The sequence below is a fragment of the Cupressus sempervirens genome, chromosome 10 (genome assembly GCF_028749045.1).
Source record: "Cupressus sempervirens isolate cs-2001-9-10 chromosome 10, ASM2874904v1, whole genome shotgun sequence".
Classification (NCBI taxonomy): Eukaryota; Viridiplantae; Streptophyta; class Pinopsida; order Cupressales; family Cupressaceae; genus Cupressus; species Cupressus sempervirens.
In genome coordinates this window covers 206,807,565-206,830,027 of record NC_143127.1, presented here as the reverse complement: position 1 = coordinate 206,830,027, position 22,463 = coordinate 206,807,565, and the positions used below count along the sequence as shown (strand labels likewise).

At 35.6% G+C, this 22,463-nt stretch overlaps 1 pseudogene across 1 annotated transcript; it reads right to left on the bottom strand.

The window, feature by feature from the left end:
• Window positions 1-13,934: 13,934 nt before the first annotated feature.
• Window positions 13,935-17,996, bottom strand: LOC149533355 (pentatricopeptide repeat-containing protein At2g03880, mitochondrial pseudogene; annotated as a pseudogene). Its single transcript, XR_016357243.1, has 2 exons — window positions 17,538-17,996; window positions 13,935-17,403 (listed from the first exon to the last, which is right to left on the bottom strand). The product of XR_016357243.1 is annotated as a pentatricopeptide repeat-containing protein At2g03880, mitochondrial pseudogene (transcript).
• Between the last annotated feature and the right edge of the window lie 4,467 nt (window positions 17,997-22,463).

Here is a 22,463-nt window from a genome sequence, read left to right as displayed (position 1 = left end):
ATGATCAATTATATACTACTCTTCAAGATGATAAAGAATTTGATACTACAGTGACTAAGAAATGATGGCCTGAGATTGATAAGTATATGTTTTCTCTAATGAATTTACATTACAAATAAAATCAAATGAGGATAATTTATAGTGGTTTTTCTAGACACATGACGTGATATAAAAAAAATTAACAACTTAATTAACTGTAAAGGTGGCAGTGTGAGTTTTGGTGATGATTCTTTAAGGAAACTTAAAGGTTTGGGTTATTTGATTCTTAGCAAAAAAATATGTATTTATGACGTGTATTTTTTTGAAGAGTTGAAGTATAATATTCTAAGTATTATTTATTTTTTTATAACATATATGAAGTTGTATTTGATGATCATGGTTTCCAAATTAAGTTTAAATCAAGACAGTTTATTGCATTAGGTAAAAGAACAAAGGGATTGTATACAACTTAAAAGATGTCACAAATACTAACAATCATGAAGATTTTTGTCTTATGGGACATGTTAATGAAATTTTTTTATGACACAAAAGACTTGAACATCTAAACTTTGATAATCTGGTAAAAGATAGCATCAAAAAGTAAGAGGTATGTCATGTATAAGTAAATCAAATAATGTTATTTGTGAAGTATGTCAATATGGTAAAGAAAAAATATTATTTTTCTTCAACAAGGGGGTTAAGTTTTCTAGACCTTGCTTTAGCCTAAGACCTACCATCCATCCCTGAGTCAATGAGGGGCTCAACTCCCTCATTATTCTTGAGTGGTAGTGCTTTCAACACCACTTCCAAATCACCACGACTAAGATGTCCCTTCTTGACCCCCTGCTCAAGCTGACTATCCTTTGTGGCTCTACTATTTGGGGCCCCTCCCTCTTGGAGTCTGAATAGGCCTCTATCAAAAGAGTCAAACTCTTTTTCTTCAGCATATTATTAGATGCCATCGGTCTACACTACACAACATCATTCTTGCAGGGTTTGGAGCTCACCCTTCCAAATTAGGGACCATCTTTGATTTAGTTTGGCTTCTTCACTGACTCTAAAGCTTCACTGGTTTCCTCGATGTTCATCATAGATATTCCAACTTGGCTTACTATTCCTCTAAGGAGGTTATGGATTTGGACTCTGTTCACAGGTCTTGGTGCTGGTACGCCCAAGCCTCTGCCCTCTTGGGCTCGGTTGGTATTAGTATGGATCATCTCTCCTCTTTCAATTTTCTTTGGATACTCTAGCCCACCTTCTTCCACCTTAGTGGGAGTTGAGCGAGCATGTTAGAATTGACATCTACATATAGTATGTTATCACGACCTGGAGGAATCCCCTAGGTGGGCTTCATTTATGTATGGCCTTTTATGTTGAGCACTTCCTTGATATTTAGGATGAAATCATCCTACACCCCTAGTACCTCACTTGTCATTGGACTCACACTCTTTGTATCTCCTTGGAATCCTTTAGAGTGGGATCCCACTATTGATCCCAGATTGGTTTTGACAATTAAGTGTCAACAAACTTAAGAAATTTACTAAGTTCATGCCGAGCTAGTAACATATGCCAAGTATAATGTGTATAGATGTCGAGTTGCAATGAGTGTTGAGCAGTTCAAGTGCCAAGTAAATAGACAGAGCTAAGCAAGTTTCAAGTATCGAGTGAATAGTAGATGCCAAGCAAGTTCAAGTGCCGAGAAAGACAGAATTGTAGTATGTGCCAAGCATCAGTATTATCAAGTGTCGAGTAACACAAAATTAACCTAGTTGTTTGTGATGGCACAAAAAACTATGTAAACTATTTTTGAGCTAACATATGGATAGATCTCGAAGCTTTGAAGATAAGATCAAATCTATTTGGATTCCCTATGCAATCAACATGCAACCAATCAGAAAAATGGAAGGAATTGAGCAAGAAAAATGGATGAATCTCAATCGTAGATTCATACCTAACCCTAAGCCACCAAAGTCTTTTTAAAGGGAGATGAAGCCCCATAATTTAGTGTGTGAGAGAGAGCATTAGAGAATGCATGCGAGGAGGTGATACTAGCAAAGTTTTGAAGGAAGTGAAAAGGGGTGAATTAATTAGTATACATTCAAGGTGACTTAGAAGAAGGACAGAATTGCAATATCAGTTTGTAGAATAGAGGATCAAGGTTACAGCAATTTCATATATCAAATTAGTAAGGATCAAGATGAACTAAATTGAGATCTAAAATCAGCAATACCAGATTGTAAGTGTATCAGATCAAACATTCTATTGTACTTTCTAACAACTGTATCAGCAGGATGAAATCCTTTGTATTAAGGTTGACTTAACAGTCATTGTGAAATCCTTTAATAGGGTGACATTCCAAGAGAATGTTCTAAAGTCCTTTAGCCAGGCACACTTTTAACAAGGTGTTAAAATCCTTTAATAGGTTGGGATCTAACAATCCTTTGTAAGCCTTTAACAGGGCAAGCCTTTCACAAGGCAGATCATGAGAATGGTCAAACCATGTAACCTTAACAAGTGAACTTTATTGTTGTAGTAGTGAAGAATTGTGGGTGTCATCCCCACCCCAGTTTTACCTTCTCATTAGAGGGTTTCTGGGTAATCATATCTGGTGTTAAGTGTTTATGTGGATGCATTTACTTTACATTGTGTTTCAATATGTTTATGCATGAATTGTTTTAAAGTTTAAAGTTTTATTGGTTAGAGATTAGTACTTATGATTCACCCCCCACCCCCCCGCTCTCAGAAGTATACATTTCCCATTTGTATTTCTAACAATTGATATCAAAGCTGAGTTCTCATTAGGAGAAGCCTTACGGCTTGGAGAAAAGATCTTGAGATGGAAGTTTACAAGGTGGGAAAGACCATTGAAATTAGGAGATTGAGATACATCTCTTACTACAGCAATTGAATGAAGCCAGAGATGCATTGAGAAGTTCGCTAAAGAGAAGGAAAGAGATTGCTATGGCAGAAAATGACATGTAATACAAAGAAATTGACACCACAAAGTTAACTCTTATGAATTTGATGCAACAATTGTAGATCTCATGGACAAGAATAGAGTACAAACTAAGGAAATTAGAAATCTCAAGTTGGAACAAGAATCAAAAGCTATACTGCTATGTGAAGTGACTGAACAAAAGAAGAAAGCCATAGAAGACAAGGCCATGATTGAAGAAGACAACAAAATTTTGTCAAATAGATTGGAAGAAAAATCGGCAGAGCTATCTAGGATCTCAAACATGCAATTTAAGTCAAATGATGAATGCCCATCATGAGTTGAATGTCAAGGACATTGAGATAACTACATTGAAGTTACAAAATGAACAATTGTAGAATAACTTGGAAAGAGAAAAGGAGTTTGTAGAAAGTTTCAACAAGCCAAATGAAGCCATCAAGTACTTTCAGCAACTACTGAAATCCCCTAGATCTAGTAAAGACACATTAGGATTGGGCTTCACAAGCACTGAAGAAGGAGAATCATCCAAAGCTACCGAGGAAAGAAACAATAAAGGTAAGAATTCCAAACCTACTTGTCATCATTGTGGAAAGAAAGGACACACAGCTAATGTTTGCAGGAGCAAGAATGCTAGTTAGAATGTTAAGCCAAAGAACATGACACATTGTTACAAGTGCAACAAACAAGGTCATCAGGCACATGAATGTAGAACCATAATGATGCATGCACAAAAATTTGAAGGACATTGCTACAATTGTTAGAAGTTTGGACACAAAGCCTTTGAATGCAGATCCAAGTCCACATGGTCATCAAACAAGGGAAGAAGCCATGAAAAATCCTATAATTGGGATTACAATACAAGACATAGCTATCATTATTGTCAAGAGTATGGACACATCCCTAAGAATTGTATAAGAACACACTTCAATGGTAGGTACAATAGGTGGTTGAGTCAAACTACATGCTTTAGTTGTTTGAAGATTGATCGTATCAACAAACACTGCCCAACAAGGAAAAAGGCACCTAACTCAAAGTTCAACAAGGGAAAAGGAAAGTTAGATGTTGAGCACATCAGAGGAGAGATGAACAAAACATGGAGGAAGAAAGATGGATGTAGCACATCAAATGAAGGGATCACTTCACCTAAAAGGTCAAGTGATCACATCTCATCAAACTAAGCAAAAAGAGGTACGTGGGACTGATTTTTAAATGCTTCATCAGACATTAGTTCCAAGAATAGGTTAGTGCTAAAAAGGACAAACTAGCATGAATAAAGATGCAAGTCAACAAGGAAAAATCAAGCTCAAACTTTAAGTTTTCATCTTACTGCCAAATGTGAAAAATCTTCTTCAATTGCCAAATAAAATTCTAGTGTGTGCTGAGTTGTCAGCCAAAGCCAGTTGAAGCTGAGTTAGTAGTAGCTATGGAGTGAAGGAAATTCATATTGGAGCTGAGTAAGGGTAATTCTAATAGCTGTCAAGTGATGGAAAAACCAATGGATGCCGAGTGAAATAGAAATTGCATGGAAGCTAAATTTACAGTTGTATAAGCACCATGCATTAAATGCAATATTTTGAAAGAGTATAAGGCAGATTTTTGCTCATTTTTCATCATTACAAACATAGAGAAAGAGTGAGAAGAGTGAAGAAGTGATTAGTGAGCAGATATTGAAGCATTTGCATGGATTCTAGTAATTATCAAGTATCATTCCATCGATCTAAAGGTATTCTTCACATGCCAAGTTACGCAGTTTTGTATTTGTCAAAACCCTAGTTTGTAAAATGGCCTCTAGCTCTAGAATCCTAAGGATAGGAACCATTTGAAGTCTATTTGGTTAGTAATGAGGTAAAGTAACCAAACTTTAGGGCTATCCCTGAGGTTTCATACAAGAATGACCCAGCAGGCACATTATCAGTTATTCCACCCAAGGTTGTAATGGTTCAGGATGTACGAAAGTACTATAACTGCAAGGTTGGAGGAATAGGAGACATGGAAATTTGTCAGGCATATGATAAATTATGTGAAAATTGAGTGTTGAAAGAAGAATTCCAAATTGTAGAAAGGAAGGGATTAACCCGTGCCCTAGATATCCCCACTGTCTTCAAAATGGAATATATAAGAATTGTCTTGAGCTGAATCCATGATGGATGTCTATGGCTAGAAGGAAGACCTATCAAACTGTCACAGAGGATTGTGCATAGGGTTATAGGATATCCAACCCTAGAATGGCCGAAGACCCTAAGGAGCGACTCAAAAGAAGCAATTGAGAAAAATACTGGGGCAAAGTGGAACAAGAGAGGAATGACCATTGATACTATCAAAGATGCACTTCTTGAATTTGCAATGAGGGTCATATCTCACAAATTCTATCAATCAAGCCGACTAAATAGTGTTCCATGTATAGCAGTAGATGTAGGCTATAAGATTGTGAAGAAAGATCATAATAATGATCTTATAGAGCTACAGTTGCAGCAAATCATGGAGAACTTAGGAGCAATAAGGAGATCTAAAAGTGCTCAATGTAAATTTGGTTCCATATTGATATGCATATTCTTTTATGTTCAAATGAGTTTCCCTCTTTTGGTAAGGTGGGATGGAAGATCAATAGGTCTATGGCTGTACAAATAAATGAGTACATTGAACAAATGGGAGATAATTTTGAGTCAGTGATGACTAATTATTTTGAGGATTTCAAGTAGTCAATGAAATAGAGGCTGAGAATTCTAGTTTCCCTAGTGGAGAAGTATTACAATGACATTTGTTTCTTGGTAGACATTAATTACACTTTTATCCAATCTATAGTACCTAGAGTGAGATGGCTAAGGCCTTTGGGTTATGAAATCAATATAGATGAAGCATCAGCTGCCATCACTGCACTACTTGCAGAGGAAGTTGACAAGTCAGCAAAACACTTTGGTAATTATGATGTTGTCAAGTCCAAAGTTGAAATTGAGTTGAAAATAGCCTCAACTCTGAAGAAGAAGAAGGATAAATTGGTAAAGAAGCTTAAAGCCAAATTTGGTGAGGGAACTGAAGGTGATGAAGATGATGATGAAGAAGAAGAGGAAGGACAAGAGCAAGGCCAAGAACCTCTTGGCCTAACCCAAGGTATGGGTGAAGATGAAGAAGAAGGTGTCAAGGAGGAATAGGTCGAGGAAGCACCAGCTAACCACAAGGGCCACCACTCAAAAGGCTAAGGAGAAAATAAAAGAAAAGAAGAAGGTTACTGAACAACAAGGTCCTGTGCAGAAAAATTTAAGGAGAAAATATGTTGCACAACCTAAGTCTGATGATGAAAGGAACGAGTCAGAAGACACAAGCCAGTTCAGAGTGGTAAGTCATGCTCCCAAGTCTAATATTGAAAATATTTGTGATAATATTAGGGATAATGCAACTTAACTGGTTTGAAAAATATTGATTTCAATAAATAAAGTAGAGAAGATCAAAATAAGGTTGAGGAATTAGTGTATGCCATGATGGCAAAATTCAAGAATACCCCACTTGAATTTGACACTACAATGCCCAAAAATTTATATTCAATTGTTGAGAATAAATGGCATTATTGCCTAAATATGGAAAAGGAAATAAGAGAGTCTACATTGGCACAAGTGATGCTAGAATTATCAAAAGGGAAAATAACAAAGGCAAAAAAGAAACATGGTAGCAAGTTTGCACCCAAGTACAAGGCATTCAGCATTCTTCAAAACAAGGTTGAAGATTTTGTAAAGAAATCAACTCAAATGTGGAAGTTGATATATGGATTGACTACTATCAAGGAAGAAGAAGAAGATCTCTTTGAGGGAAGGAACAATGGAGAAGATGAAGATAATGGCAAGGAAGGTGAAGCTGAGAAAGAAAAGGAAGATAACATAGTAGAGGAGACATAATAAAAGGGAGATGAAATGGCAATAGGTGAGAAGCAACAAACAGATCAAAGTGTGCAAGCAACACAATTGCCACCATTAAGCCCTCCACATGACAAAAACACACCTACAAAGACAATAAAAGTAAAAGATGTTCCTGACAGCTCAACTCAGAACATCAATCCACTAAATGCAGAGGATCTGAAGAAGATCCTTGACCAATCTACATTATAGGAAAAATTGTGTGATAATCCAATGTTGGTCAGTGTGGATGAGTTACAGAAAGTAGTAGCTAACATAATTAGGGATAAGGTGAATACAAAAGAACCACCTTCTGTCATCCCTAAAGCTACTAGTGGTCAACCTCTAGTGCAAACATTAGAGGAGACATCAGAAAAGGTTGATACCATAGTCAAAGTTGTTATGATTGAACAACAAACTCAGACTGTAGAGGAGCCCACAAAGGAACAAGTAGGATAGATAAAGGTATCTGTACCTACTGCACAAGCATAAGGTGCACAATAGATAATTGTGATTGATCAAGGAGGATCACAAGAAGAGAAGGACATTCCAAAGGAAAAGGAGCAAGAAGCCATTCAGAAATTGGTTAACTTACCAACAACTAGCACTCCTACCAAAGTTCTTCAGAAGTCGAGCACTGATGTAATGCCACTTCAGATTTTTGCACTAGGCTCAAGCTCAACAAAGGTTGCAAGGGTACTTCACTATGGATACCCAACATTAGATGAGAAAATAAACATCCCAAAATATGACTATACAACCATGACCTTGAACAGATCAATGAGATGCAAAAGGCATTGGAAAGGAAGAAGAACCAAGAAATACTCATAAAAGAGTATAAGCAAAGGCAAGCACTACATGAGATTAAAGACATATTTTTAGATGCATTCAGCTTGCAAACACTTAATGAAACCAAGCCTATATTGGAACAATTGTCAGAAATTGTTGAACAGGTGACAAATGAAGACTAGGAAACCAATGCAAAACTGATGGAATGATCTGAAAAGAAATTTCAAGGAAAGGTAAATGAGAAGATATCCAGTGGAATAGCACTATCACAAGTGGAACTGGCTACAAAGATTGAAAAAGTGAAGAAGGTACTTGAGAATATATTCTCACTATACACCAAATTGTGTGACCCCACACTCTTGACACAAGAAATGTGCTAGAGGATTCTGAGTCTGGAAAGAAACTTGAAAATATATGTTATGCAATTACCACAAAACCCATATCAAAGTGAGAAGCACTTTCATTCCATGCTTCACACACAAAAGGAACTAATTGTATTAATAGCAGAAGAGGCTAATACAAGAGCCAAGCTAATCCAGATTCAAGCCTCCTTGACCCCTCAGATGGAAATACTACAAAAGGAACCAGCCTATGCTAAAATAGTACTCAAGAAAGATCCTAATCTTTCAACATTGGATGGCTTAGTTCACCTTGCAGCAAAGACAACCATCAAAATCAAATCATTAAATGTTGCCATAGACAACTGGGATGCTAATCTCAAGATTGTGATGGAAGTGAATAAGAACTTTTTGGATAAATACACACTCAGTGTATAGACCCTTTGACATAAGTGTCAAAAGGGGGGAGAAATATTAAAGGGGGAGATATATGCAAGGGGGAGACATATGAAAGGGGAGATAAAGTAAATAGAGAGAAGAACAAACAAAGGGGGAGTAAACAGCAGGAAAGCAGAAATAGGGCATATCAAAACATATCAGATAAAGAGTATCAGAATGATTGAAGCCAAAGAGAAACAGTGGAGGCAAATCTACTTAGAGAGATTTTGGATATAGAAAAATACACATTAACTCAGGGGGGGTCACAAAATTTTGAGGTATATAGTCTATTACAAAATTTTGAACAATTTTGAAGTTTTGTATATATGTGAAACTGGATGTATATTATACTCGAGGAGATTAGATTCATCATGTATAGTTAAGTGTTTTTGCCACTCATGTCAAAGGGGGAGATTTTTGATCTTAGATTGATTTTAACAATTGAGTGTCAACAAACTTAAGAAATTTACTAATTTCATGCCAAGCTAGTAACATATGCCAAGTATAATGTGTATAGATGTCAAGTTGCAATGAGTGTCGAGCAGTTCAAGTGTCGACCAAATAGATAGAGCCAAGCAAGTTTCAAGTGTTGAGTGAACAGTAGATGCCGAGAAAGTTCAAGTGCCAAGCAAGACAGAATTGTAGTATGTATCAAGCATTAGTATTATCAAGTGCCGAGTAACATAGAATTGACCTAGTTATTTGTGATGGTACAAACAACTATGTAAACCATTTTTTAGCCAACATATTGATAGATCTCGAAGCTTTGAAGATAAGATCAAATCTATTTGGATTCCCTATGTGATCAACAGGCAACCAATAAGAAAAATGGAAGGAATTGAGCGAGAAAAATGGATGAATCTCAATTGTAGATTCATACGTAACCCTAAGCCACCAAAGTCTTTTTAAAGGGAGACGAAGCCCCATAATTCAATGTGAGAGAGAGAGAGAGCATTAGAGAATGCATGTGAGGAGGTGATACTAGCAAAGTTTTGAAGGAAGTGAAAAGGGGTGAATTGATTAGTATACATTCAAGGTGACTTAGAAGAAGGACAAAATTGCAGTATCAGTTTGTAGAACAAAGGATCGAGGTTACAACAATTTCATAAATCAGATTAGTACGTATCAAGATGAACTGAATTAAGATCTGAAATCAACAATACCAGATTGTAAGTGTATCAAATCAAACATTCTATTATACTTTCTAACAACTATATCAGCAGGATGAAATCCTTTGTATTAAGGTTAACTTAATAGTCATTGTGAAATCCTTTAACAAGGTGACATTCCAAGTGAATGTTCTAAAGTCCTTTAGCTAGGCACACTTTTAACAGGGTGTTAAAATCCTTTAACAGGGTGGGATCTAACAATCCTAGGCAAGGTGGAGTCTAGTCCAAAGAATAGTTCATCCAATAAATGCAAATATTGCAGTGTCAGATCAACAAGCTTGGAATCCGTTGCTTCGTTCCTCTCCACGTGAGGGCAAAATCAGTAAGCTAGCCATTAACAAGAATGTTGTTAATAGTTTCTTGGATGTTTTCAAATTTGATAGAGTGCTTCTCTTATGTTGTACATATTCTATAAATATTAATTTTCATTTAAGGGAAGGGATCTTGGAATAATCTTAAAGAGTTAGATTGGACATAATAAAAGCATTTTATATAATGCACTGCAATTTTGATTATTGATAAGCTTTACTATCACAGGGAAAATCATGAGAATGGTCAAACCATGTAACCTTAAATGGTGAACTTTATTGTTGCAGCAATGAAGAATTGTGGGTGTCATCCCCACCCTAGTTTTACCTTCTCATTGGAGGGTTTATGGGTAATCATATCTGGTGTCAAGTGTTTATGTGGATGCATTTACTTTACATTGTGTTTCAATATGTTTATGCATGCATTATTTTAATGTTAAAGGTTTTATTGGTTAGAGATTAGTACTTCTAATTCACCCCCCCACCCCCCCCAACCTCTCAAAAGTATACATTTCCCATTTGTATTTCCAACACCCACTGGTTACATATTTAGACTAATCACCAAATCAACGGAGTGGGCAAGATCTGTCACCTTTGTCACCTCAGAAAGGTTGAGATCATCTCACTTTATCTTTTGTTGCCCCATTTACTATGAGATCTGAGGGAGATTCTACTATTTGTTCAGAGAGTGTCAGTCTCTTCCCTCATTTTTCAGATATATCGACCAACATTGTCTTACACTTTACCTTCAGGACACCATGTGGCTTCATGAGCACACTCTACAACTCTAGCTTTGCTTGACACCAACCACTAAGCAGCTCATCACCTCCTTTTTCAGTCCTACAGTTCTTGACTGAGGAGTGAAGTGGCCTCTCTGCACTATCTCGATTCACACCAAATCTTTGAGACCCCGCAGAGATCACACTCCACAGCACCTCTCTACTACTACTATTTCTTGTAGGCCTTAGAGGCGACCTTCCAGAGCACCTAATTGTTCTAGTGCACACCTTTCCATTCTTGACTACTTCTCGTCTATAAGGAGTTCTTAGTTGTTGCTCTTCCTTCCCTTGGTTCTTTTGTTGTTTTTCTTTCATGCTCTTTCCACGGACACTGTTTGGTGCTTCCCCTTGTTGACATTTGCCCTCTGTACTATTTCCAATCCCTTAGACCAGTGTTGGTCTCCTATTGGACATTAATAAATTTATCTTATCTTATCTATCCTATCAAAAGAATATTTTTATTCTAAACCATTACGATTATTACATACTAGTTTATGTCATCCTATAAGGACAATGTCATTAAATGGTGAAAAATATTTTGTGCTTTTTATAGATGATTATACAAGAATGATATGAGTAACTTTCTTTAAGCATAAATTGGAGGCATATAACAAGTTTAAGATATTTAGGAAAGTGGTTGAAAAGGAGTCAGATATGAAGATTAGGTGCTTATGATTTGATAACATTGTTGATTTTACTTCAGATGAATTTGTCGTTGTGAACAATTTGGCATCAAAAGATAATATGTGGCATCTAGGACACCTTAACAAAATGGATTGTTTAGAGAAAGAATCAAACAATGAATGAAATAGAAAGAGCTATGTTAGATGAATCAAAAGTTTGAAACATGTATTGGAAAGCGGTTGTTCACATAATAGTGTACACTCTAAATAGAGTACAATTAAATGTAAAAATTAAATATACTTTTTTTTTTAATCAGACTTCCACAATCCATTTTTGAAGCAAGATTTGTTTCTAGATTCGATTGTGTATGTTATTTTTAACATCAACATTTCGGATCACACTCTGTGATCCATCATCAGGATGAGAGAATGCAAGAACAAATATACTCCTTATGAGTTATGGTATGGACACCTTGCTTCTGTTGAGAATTTTAGATTTTTTGGAAGTGGATCTTTCATAAAGAATTATAATGAAACATGGGAACTTTTGATTCAACATGTGATGAAGGAATATTTTAAAGATATTGTTCTCAATGTAAAGCCTACAAATGTTTTAATAAAAGGTTGAATAAACTTGTTGAAAGTTTAAATCTTAAAGCGGATGAAGATATACAAGATAAAAAGTAAATAAGAATGGATAGTACTCTTCTCCAAGAAAATGATAGTTTATTGAACAAATTAGATGATAGAGTTTAAGAGAGTGAAGAAAAGAAAAATGATCAAATAGGAACACCATAATCAACAAGTACAAATTCTATAGGAACAAGATTGAAGAAATATCATCCTCAAGAAAAGGTTATATGAGACCAAACAAAAAATATTCAAATAAGAGGAAGAACTATATCTAATAAATGTGACAATATTTATTTTCTATATCAAATAGAACCTAAATGATATAAAGAAGCTAGTATGGACGATTTTTGGGTTAAATCCATGAAAGAGGAAATAAGTCAAATTGAAAAGAACAAGACATGGGAATTATTACCTAGACCTAAAGATAAAAATGTAATAGGTGCTAAATGGGTCTTTAGAAATAAGCTTGATGGAAATGAAAAGATAGCAAGAAACAAATCTAGATTAGTGTGTAAGGGTTATGCTCAACTAGAAGCTATGGATTTTAAATGAGAACTTTGCACCAATCACAAGAATTGAAGCAATTAGAATATTCCTTACATTTTCATCTTGTAAAGATTTAAAAATTGATCAAATGGATCTGTTAATATTGCATTTCTAAATTACTATCTTAATGAAGAGGTTTATATGGATCAATGGTACTATAAGGTGTTGAGGGAAAAGATATAGTAATAGAAGCCATCGTCACCATGCATAACAAATGTGGTACTTGAAGCCAATCAAAAACCAAATTCACACTCATCGGTAGAACTTTATATCAAGACACATAGTTTGAGCACAAAGATATTAAAGTAGAGATACTAGGTGGACATGTCATTAGATGAGATCATTCCTCAAATCATATTACTATAAGGTGTTGAGGAAAAGATGCAAACAACAATATCTCATCTTGAACTTCTTAAGACATCTCTAATAGAGTTGTTAAATGCAATTGCAAAAGACAAAGGATTAACATTTATTTATGATAAAAAATCAATCATGAATTCATTGTATACAAATATGTGTATCTATGACAACATTCCAACAATTGAAATTGGCTTAGTACACCACTTATAGGTTTTATAGACAAAAAATTGCCATGTACTTGCTTCAAAAATTCAAGATTCCTAATGTAGCTATGCTTAAAGAGAGCAAACACGCTTTAGATGTAGCATAAGAAATCTACCCTTCACTAGCATTTACTAGATATGCAAATAATGCAAAATTATTCAAACTTCTATTATTCAATAAGATTCTACCTTTATTATCATTTGTTAGATTTGTTACACATGAATAATATAGTAAAATTCACCATTTTACTGTAGTTTTCTCTTCAAATCTATGGATATCTTCCATTGTGTTTCTTTGAAGTTTTTATGTGGTTGATTCTTTTAAGATCCCTTTGTTTCAAGACTACTTATACTCTAAATTCTCGTGTCATTTTAGCTTACTAATCATCACACCTTTATTTCACTAATATTAATTTTCATCATGAAAAATTCTTAAATACAATGGAAGTTCAATTACAATGCAATATAAATTAACATTATTTTTATCTACACAAATCTAAAAACCTTATTTTGTGAAATATTCTAAGTATCATATGTAAATTTATCAATTGCAACATAAACACAATTGTTCGTTTTCTTCATCTTGTCACGTATAAGTTATAATATATATTAGCTATCTCACCAAGTAAGATATGGATGTAAAGCAATCTTCAAAATATTAGTCACAAAAGAGACAAAATCTACATGAATCAAATAAAATTATGGCATGTGTCATTTAAATTTAATCTCACATAATTGCTCTCACAAACAACTAACCCGAACAAAAGAATTGTACATAATGACAAGTGTAATTGTGAGACCTCTCCATTTCTTGCTATCAAATTTATTTCTATTAAACCTTTAGTTTCTTTCCGGTCTTCCACCTCCTCCTCCACATTTTAATTTCACAAACACGCAGATTTTCTGAAAAGAATTCAATGAGACATCCATGTTATCAATAAATAGGGTCTTTGACAAATACAGTGCATATAAGCAGTGAACTACTTTTCACTGTATGTATCTAACTGTAAAAGGCAACCAGCATAGACTAGATAGCCAAATACTTAAAACATGGCACGCATAGTATTATAGTGCGAGTCTGTTTGTCAGATTATTCCAATTAGCATCACCAATAGTCTCCGCAAGAACATTGGCCTTGCTTAAAATGATGGAAACGGTTCACATCTCTTATAACAATTTCTCTTGAAACAATCTTAGAGATAAATTTTGTTGCAGTGTGGCAATCAGCACATATTCGAAGATTCTTAACAACTCTAATAATTGATCCACGGGGCGTGTTTAACAAACCAAATGCAATTGCTAACTTTTCACTGTGGTGGCACAAAAAAATTTCTTTTTCCTCCTCTTCCACATCACTAAGTAAATGTCTTGAACATGAAATATACCCTGCTGCCTTCATCTCCAAAGCTAGTTTCTCCAGCTTTGCATAGATCTCCTGTGTCTGTGGATGTGATCTGTCTCCTGCTAAAAAAACATGTATCATTTTATGAACTTCAATCCAACTACATCCAGGAATCTTTTTGATTCCTCTATCTCTCATTAATTTCCTGACCAACTGAACTTCAACCCAGCTGCCCACCTCTGCATAGATGTTTGAAAGAAGAACATAAGTTGCAGCATTTCCAGGATTCAAATCAAAAAGCAGCATTGTTGTAAAGACTCCTAAGCCTATATTCATATGTGATCTACAGGCACCAAGAAAACACATCCACACAACCACCACAGGTTTAACTGGCATCTTAATGATAAAATTCAGGGTGTCCTCAAGATAACCAGCACGGGCAAGGAGGTCAACCATGCACACATAATGATCAACTGTAGGAGTAATGCCATAAGGATTACTCATGTGATTGAAATATGTACAGCCCTCATCCAGTAAACCTCCATGACAACATGCACATAGAACACAAGAAAAGCTTACATTGTCGGGATATGTTACGGAATGCTTCATTAGTTCAAATATTTTGAGAGCATTCTTGCAAAACCCATTTTGTGCATAACCTGCAATCATTGCATTGCATGAGATGACATCTCTTTGAGGCATTTTATTAAACAGTTCATGTGCCTTATCTATACTTCCACATTTTGCATACATGTCTACCAGAGCATTTCCAACCATCATATCTGACCAAAGTCCCACTTCCATTATGCTTTGATGGATGCCCATACCCTGTTCCAAAGCTCCTATTTTGGCACAGGCAGGGAGGATACTGGCAAAGGTCGTGGAAGTTGGTTGTACCACTGCCAATCGCATTTGCTTAAAAGTTTGTACAGCATTTTCAACAAATCCATTTTGTGCATACCCTGCAATCATTGCATTCCATGAGATGACATCTCTTTGGGGTATTCTATTAAACAGTTCACATGCTTTGTCTATGCTTCCACATTTTGCATACATGTCTAATAGAGCATTTCCAACCATAATATCTGAGTAAAATCCCCCTTCCATTATACTTTGATGGATGTCCGCACCCTGTTCCAAATATCCCATTTTGGCACAGGCAGGAAGGATGCTGGCAAAGGTTGTGTTGTTTGGCTTTACACCTGACAATTGCATTTGTTTGAAAGTTTCTAAAGCCTTTTCAACAAATCCATTTTGTGTATATCCTGCAATCATGGCATTCCATGAGATAGCATTTTTTTTAGGCATCTTCTCAAACACTTCAACTGCCTTGTCTGTCCTCCCACATTTTGCATACATGTCTACCAAGGCTGTTGCAACTATGACATCTGACAAAAGTCCTCTACCTTTTATGCTTTGATGGATATCTATACCGTGTTCCAAAGCTCCCATTTTGGCACAGGCAGGGAGGATACTGGAAAATGTTGTGGAATCTGGCTGTACACCTGCTGATTGCATTTGTCTGAAAATTTCTAAAGCGTTCTCAACAAACCCATTTTGTGCATATCCTGCAATCATAGCATTCCATGACACTACATTTCTCTGAAGCATTTTCTCAAACAGTTCACGTGCTTTGTCTACATGTCCACATTTTGCATACATATCCACCAGGGCAGTTGCAACTACAACATCCGACAAAACTCCTCTGTCCTTAATGGTTTCATGAATGTCAATACCCAGGTCTATAGCTCCCAATTTGGCACAGGCAGGGAGGATGCTGGCAACGGTTGTCAAATTCGGTTTCACTCCTGTGAATTGCATTTGTTTGAAAGTCTCTAAAGCCTTCTCAGGAAATCCGTTTTGTGCATATCCTGCAATTTTGAGGCATTCTATCAAACAGTTCACATGCCATGTCTATGCTTCCACATTTTGCATACATATCTACCAGGGCAGTTGCAACTATTACATCTGATAAAATCCCTGTATCCTTTATGCTCCGATGGATGTCCATACCTTGTTCCAGAGCTCCCATTTTGGCACAAACAGGGAGGACGCTGATAAAGGTTATGGAATTTGGCTTTATACCGGCCAATTGCATTTGCTTGAAAGTTTCTAAAGCCTTTTCATCAAATCCATTTTGTGAATAGCCTCCAAGCATTGCAGTCCACGAGAACACATTTTTTTGGGGGATTTTGTCAAACACTTCGCGTACCTTATGTATGCTTCCACATTTAGCATACATGTCCACCAGGGCTGTGGCAACTACCACATCTGACAAAATTCCTGTGTCATTTATGCTTTGATGGATGTGCATACCCTGTTCCAAAGCTCCCACTTTGGCACAGGCTGGGAATACGCTGGCAAATGTAAACCGATTGGGTTGGACACCTGTTTTCTGCATTTGATGAAATAGTGTGAGACGATATACGCTGCCATAATCATATTCCATGAGACGATATCTCGTTCTTTCGTGCGGTTAAACACTTTACGGGCATCGACTAAACTCCTGCACTTGGCATACATTTGAATAAGCTTACTATGAAAACTTGTGAGTGTAGCAAATGCAAATCGCCTGTGAGCAGTAAAAGAGTGGGTATTTTTCCCCTGTAAAGATGTGCTCTTGAGAATACAGGCCTGCAATAATTGAAGATACGTTGAGTACTTTTCAGGGGCATTGTGTGTGGTAAGTAGAACGTGCAGCATAATGCTGTCAGATTGAGATGAGTTGCGGATGCAAATGGCATTTTATGATTGTAATTGGAGCGTGGAAAATATGCAGTGTTATCCAGTCTACTTCTACCACAATGGCATTGCTAGTGGTAAGCCTAGAAGTATTTTCACCTAAAGGTTTTCAGTGCCCTTCAGAAGGTAAGCTTCAAATGAATGAAAGCTTTCGTAGGCAATCTGTCAAGGAACTCCAGCTTTCAGAATCAAACATAAACAGTTGAAGACATAGCAATCATAAACAAGGATAAGAGAACGCTTTAGTATCTCGAAAACTTCATAAACTCCACAGCAATTCGGGCATGATCACAACACCAGAAAGCGTCCAGCATCTTGATTATGCAAATCAAACCACAAGAATACTCGTCAACGAAAGCAGGAGATGAAACCATCCATGCCACGCTAAAAGCTAAGCTAAACGAGAAACTTCTTTCTTTGCCATAAAAGGAAAAAAGGTGTCACGCACCTCTCAAATCATTGGAAGCAAGATGTTAAGGATTTCCATCTTGAAATCGAAAATCGATAGATTGACCTGCATTCTTACACCTAAATTTCAAATTGAAACAAAAAACTAAACCGCTTATGATATGCATTAACGAAATCAAAATGGCAATGCATGAACATCTTAGTGTCTCTCTAAGAAAACCAAATGCAGACTATAATCATTCAGTGCTGACTAGCGAACCAAGACTATTAAACTCTTAAATAAGAAAGAGAAGCTGTGACGCATAAACCTTGGATCATTCAACGAAATAGTAAGAAATGGTTCCCGCTAATTTGAGACCTGGACGGAGTAATTTCGAGAACAAATTGGAGTGGTTTTGAAATGCAATGGGTTTTCTTTAGTCGAAAGGTATTGAAAAGCAGGAACGTTTCTCCTGATTCATACTAAATCTAAAAGATGTGGTCAACATTCTGATCAACATTCTAGCAGATTTCTTGGAGAGAAGGGGTCAATTGCATATATATATATATATATAAGTATTCCTGGATCAATGTATATATATGGCAACAAGGTTTGTATATATTAAAATAAGGAGTTTATATAATATATTAAATAATAGCACACTGACCTGAGTCCTAGTATTTTTTATCAAAGGTCTGTCAAGTTCATATCCATGAGCCAAGAACACCTTATTTAAAAACCTGAAATCTAAAATCTCCAAGGTACATTTTACTGCATCAAATAAGGAATCAATGTTGTTGGATAAATTACATCAAGATATAGATATGGATATAAAACTATAAGAGTTTAATTACAAATATAAGGGGAGGTTGCAGTTAGAAAACAAATAACACATACATGGCAGTGCTTAGTACATTTGCAACAATTCTGGAAAACTAACATGGTATTAGAGTTGTTCAATCTTAGGGATCAAAGTTGGAATCTGACTTCAGAGAAATTTTCAAAAGCATAGTCAACATATAAACAGTAGCAATGATATTATATGTACTAGCAATATAGAAGCAGCCTTAATTAGGATGATTGAATAAACAATGATTTATCAATCTGACTATTTTCTTGTAAGTCACGAATGCTTAAACAACAAATCGACATACCCTACTGGAGAATAAATCTAATCACCATTTGAAAGGACATACAACATCAATAATAAAAGACTTGGCAATTATTGTGGCATAGACTCCAATAAAATTTGGCAACAAACTTCTAGATGTAACCATTTCATATTTAAAGTGTTGTTTCCAGTGTTGGAGAATTCTATACCTACATGCTTGTAGAAACATCTTCCTGGAATTGTCGAGAAGGCATGAGAAGTGCATGCTAAAGGAATTGATTTGGTCGCTTATGTCTCTATCAATAGTACATTCATACTTAGGGCAGAATCCATCAGTGTTAACAAAGATAAGGTGCTCGTACTTTCAGATGAAATTTGACATTTCATGCATCTATGAGTTGTCATCAATTTAAGTGACAAACTTGTTGGCCTTAGTGAATGGTCGCACATTTATTTTGTGCTTGTAGAACAATGATAGAAGGCCAAAGAAAACCAACAATAAGTTCTATAAGAAATTAAAGAATTTAATCAAATTAACAAATAACCCACCTATCGAAATGAGCAATAAATTAAGGAGAGAAATACAAAGAATAAATGTGTTCTTACATTTCACAAGCTTGTGATCTAAATAAAGGACAGATGGTGGCATAAGCAAGGGCATTCTGATAGCTTTATAAAGCCACATGAGCACAATAGGGATGATAATAAGAAAAGAGTTACATTCTCATAACTCTAAGAAGGTCAAGTCTATGTTAATGTTAGTACCTTGGTTTGCAATAAATTTAGCTAAATACTACTTAAGGAATTGAGAGCATAGCTCGCAGTGAACACTAAATTTGATTTGCTATGTGTATAAGTCAAAATGTGTGATTATTGATGAGAATATGTATAAAAACAATATTTATGGGAGGAGAACTGACAAATATATAAGAAAGGGGACTAATATGGAGATAACATGGAGTACCCCTTGTAGTATTATGTTGTAAAAGGAAGGAATTAACATAAGTCATTACCCCTTTGACCTTGGTAGGGTTAGAATAAAGGTTAGCAAAGTAATGTGAATGTTTATCTTTATTTTAGAATTTAAATTATTAGTAGTTTTGTGAATTTTCTAATATTTCCATTAGGAATATATAAGGGAAATGAAAACCAATCATGATTGTTGAATTTTAGTATTTGAAGTAATAGAATAAAATTCTTATAGATTAGGGAGTGTACTCAGTCTTATAAAAATGGCTTCATACTAGTGTAAGATTTGGGGTTGTCTCTATACAAATGACTAAGTTGAGTATTATATTAGTCCCTCTTGTTGTAATCTAATTGAAAAAGATCATTGTATGAAAGATATTGTTGCTATAGAATGTATTCAATCATTATTTTGTCACTGATGTCAAACTTGCTATTTGTTGGAATGGCAATTGCTTATAAGATCTAAGCACTAGCGCTTAGTTGATTGATGAAGAATCAATAAGATGTAACAAAAGCACCTAAGGGAAAGGTTGAGTTACGGTTTTGTAATGAAGTGCAAAGATCAGTTAAGACAATGATAAAGTGATGTATTGACAATATACTTGAAGATGAAGAGGTTGGCTACACTTAGAAACTGTAGAAGAAGAAGTCGTAATATGACTATCTACAAAGCTTGATTAAAATCATTAGAGGGAGCTGAGCAAGCTAGTTCAAGTCGAGCAATTTTCAATAGGAGCTGAGTGAAGATCAAGTGCCAAGTGAAGATCAAGTGCTGAGTGAAGATCAAGTGCTGAGTAAAGATCAAGTGCCGAGTTATGTTCATGTACCGAGCATCAGAAAGTCAATAAGTGTCGAGCTGCTGCATTATTTGAAAAGTTGAAGATTCGCCGGATCTGAGCCGACATTGTCGTTATCTAGAATTTTGTGAACCAAATAGAAGATAAGAATGATGAGCTAGTGGTACAAAACTCTATGTAATTTTTTTTTGGGTGAATACAAATGGATTCTAGATGAAGTTTCTAGATAAAAATGAGATATGGGACATATACATTGTATCCTACCTAATCTATTGAAACCCTAAAGTTGGAGAGGGAGAATCAAGTGGGAAAATTATTCCAAATTTCTATTTAAGGAGTCATAAGGTCACGAAGCAAGAGGTTGGTCAAGTATGAAAGCATGAAGTGCTGAAGAAGGTGCTAAGGAGGAATAAAGCACAGAAACTCTGTTTCGATAGGTGACCACAGAGATGATTGCATTGGTATGATGAGAAAGAAGACGAAGCTTGAGAGGAAGACAAGCTGTCAGAGCTGCAATGATTGAAGCCAAGCAAAGGATTGAACTAAAGTATGATCTGAAATCTGCAAGATATGTTGTGAATTGTATCAAATCAAAAGCCCTTATTGTTACTCTCTAGCAATTGTAACAACTAGTATAAATCCTATGGACTTAGGTTGGTTTAATAGTCATGTTGTAAATCATTTAACACAGTGACATTCCAAGTGAATGTTCCAAAGTCCTTTGACTAGGCCCATTCCTAACAGTGTGGTGAAATCCTCTAACAAGGTCACATTTAACAATGTGGTGTAAGCCTTTAATAGGGCAGGCCTTTAACAGGGCATCACTTCAGAAGAGTGAAAATTGAGTAGCATGTTACTAGTGGTTTTTCCCAAATTGGGTTTCCATGTAAATCATTGTGTCATGTGTTGATCTTGCATGTTTTATTCCTACATGTTGATTTGATGTAACTTGCTAAGATGGTTGTTTTAAGCTTGGATGCATGAATAGTTTAATGGGCTCACTATAATTAGTGAAAAAGTATTATTAGGGCATTTAGACCTTGGATAACTGATTCAACCCCCCCCCCCCCCCCCCCCCCCCCTTCTCAGTTATTCTAAAGCATTTCCAACACCTCTCTTATTTATATTTTAAATATGTACCATAAAAGCCTTTTGCCTTGATCTTTTCCAATAATTTTATTGCAAGAAGAGGGATATTGATTCCAGACTTAGAGGGAGTTTGACACTTCTTTAAAGGTAAAGGAGCTCGGAAGAGTGATTTTTAGAGGGAGTCTGACACATCCATTTGAAGGAGTGGATAGAGGATATGATTCAGTCAACCTTCAATGATCTCAATCATATTGATTCAAAGGGAGTAAACCATGTTGAGATGGACTCTCCAATGATCAATAAATTGTAGCAGTTAAGAGGACTACGATTCATGAATATAACTCATGACTATATAATTTTAATGGGCCTACCCCTTGTGTACATCATGAGGAAGTTACATATATAAGATGTTATCTTATGTTAAAAATCACTAAATACATGACCGCTCCAACTAATTCAAAGTATTTTGTGCTATAGGTCAACACATTTTGACCTTTCATGAGCTTCCTCCTGAATCTTCTCTACAAACTTGACCTTGATTTTTGTGATTCCAGATCATCACCTCCATATGTACATCTATATCACTAGATTACAATTAACTCACCCCAAGTCATTACAAACTTATCACCTATCATTGATTCTAGTTAACCAACCATTACTTAAGAACTCATTCTTCGTTAACATGTATGTTGCTTCTTTAACCTATCTATCATAGCTTCATCAATCACTTGTCTAACCTGAAACTATCTCACCTACCATGTTTCCATCTTGGAAGTTCTTTACGTATCATGATAATTAGTTTTTATCGTAACTATATTAAATTCATTATCTAGTAAAGATCATATTGCGATCACTTCACTTCATTTGCCATATATTTGATAAACCAATCAAATTACCTATTGTTTTTCACTAATTGTTCTTCTAATTGCACTATTACCTCACTAGTCATATTTATTTTCTCTCCACTAGAAATAATCAACATTTTCATCTCAAAAGATAGCCCCAATGATCTATTGACGA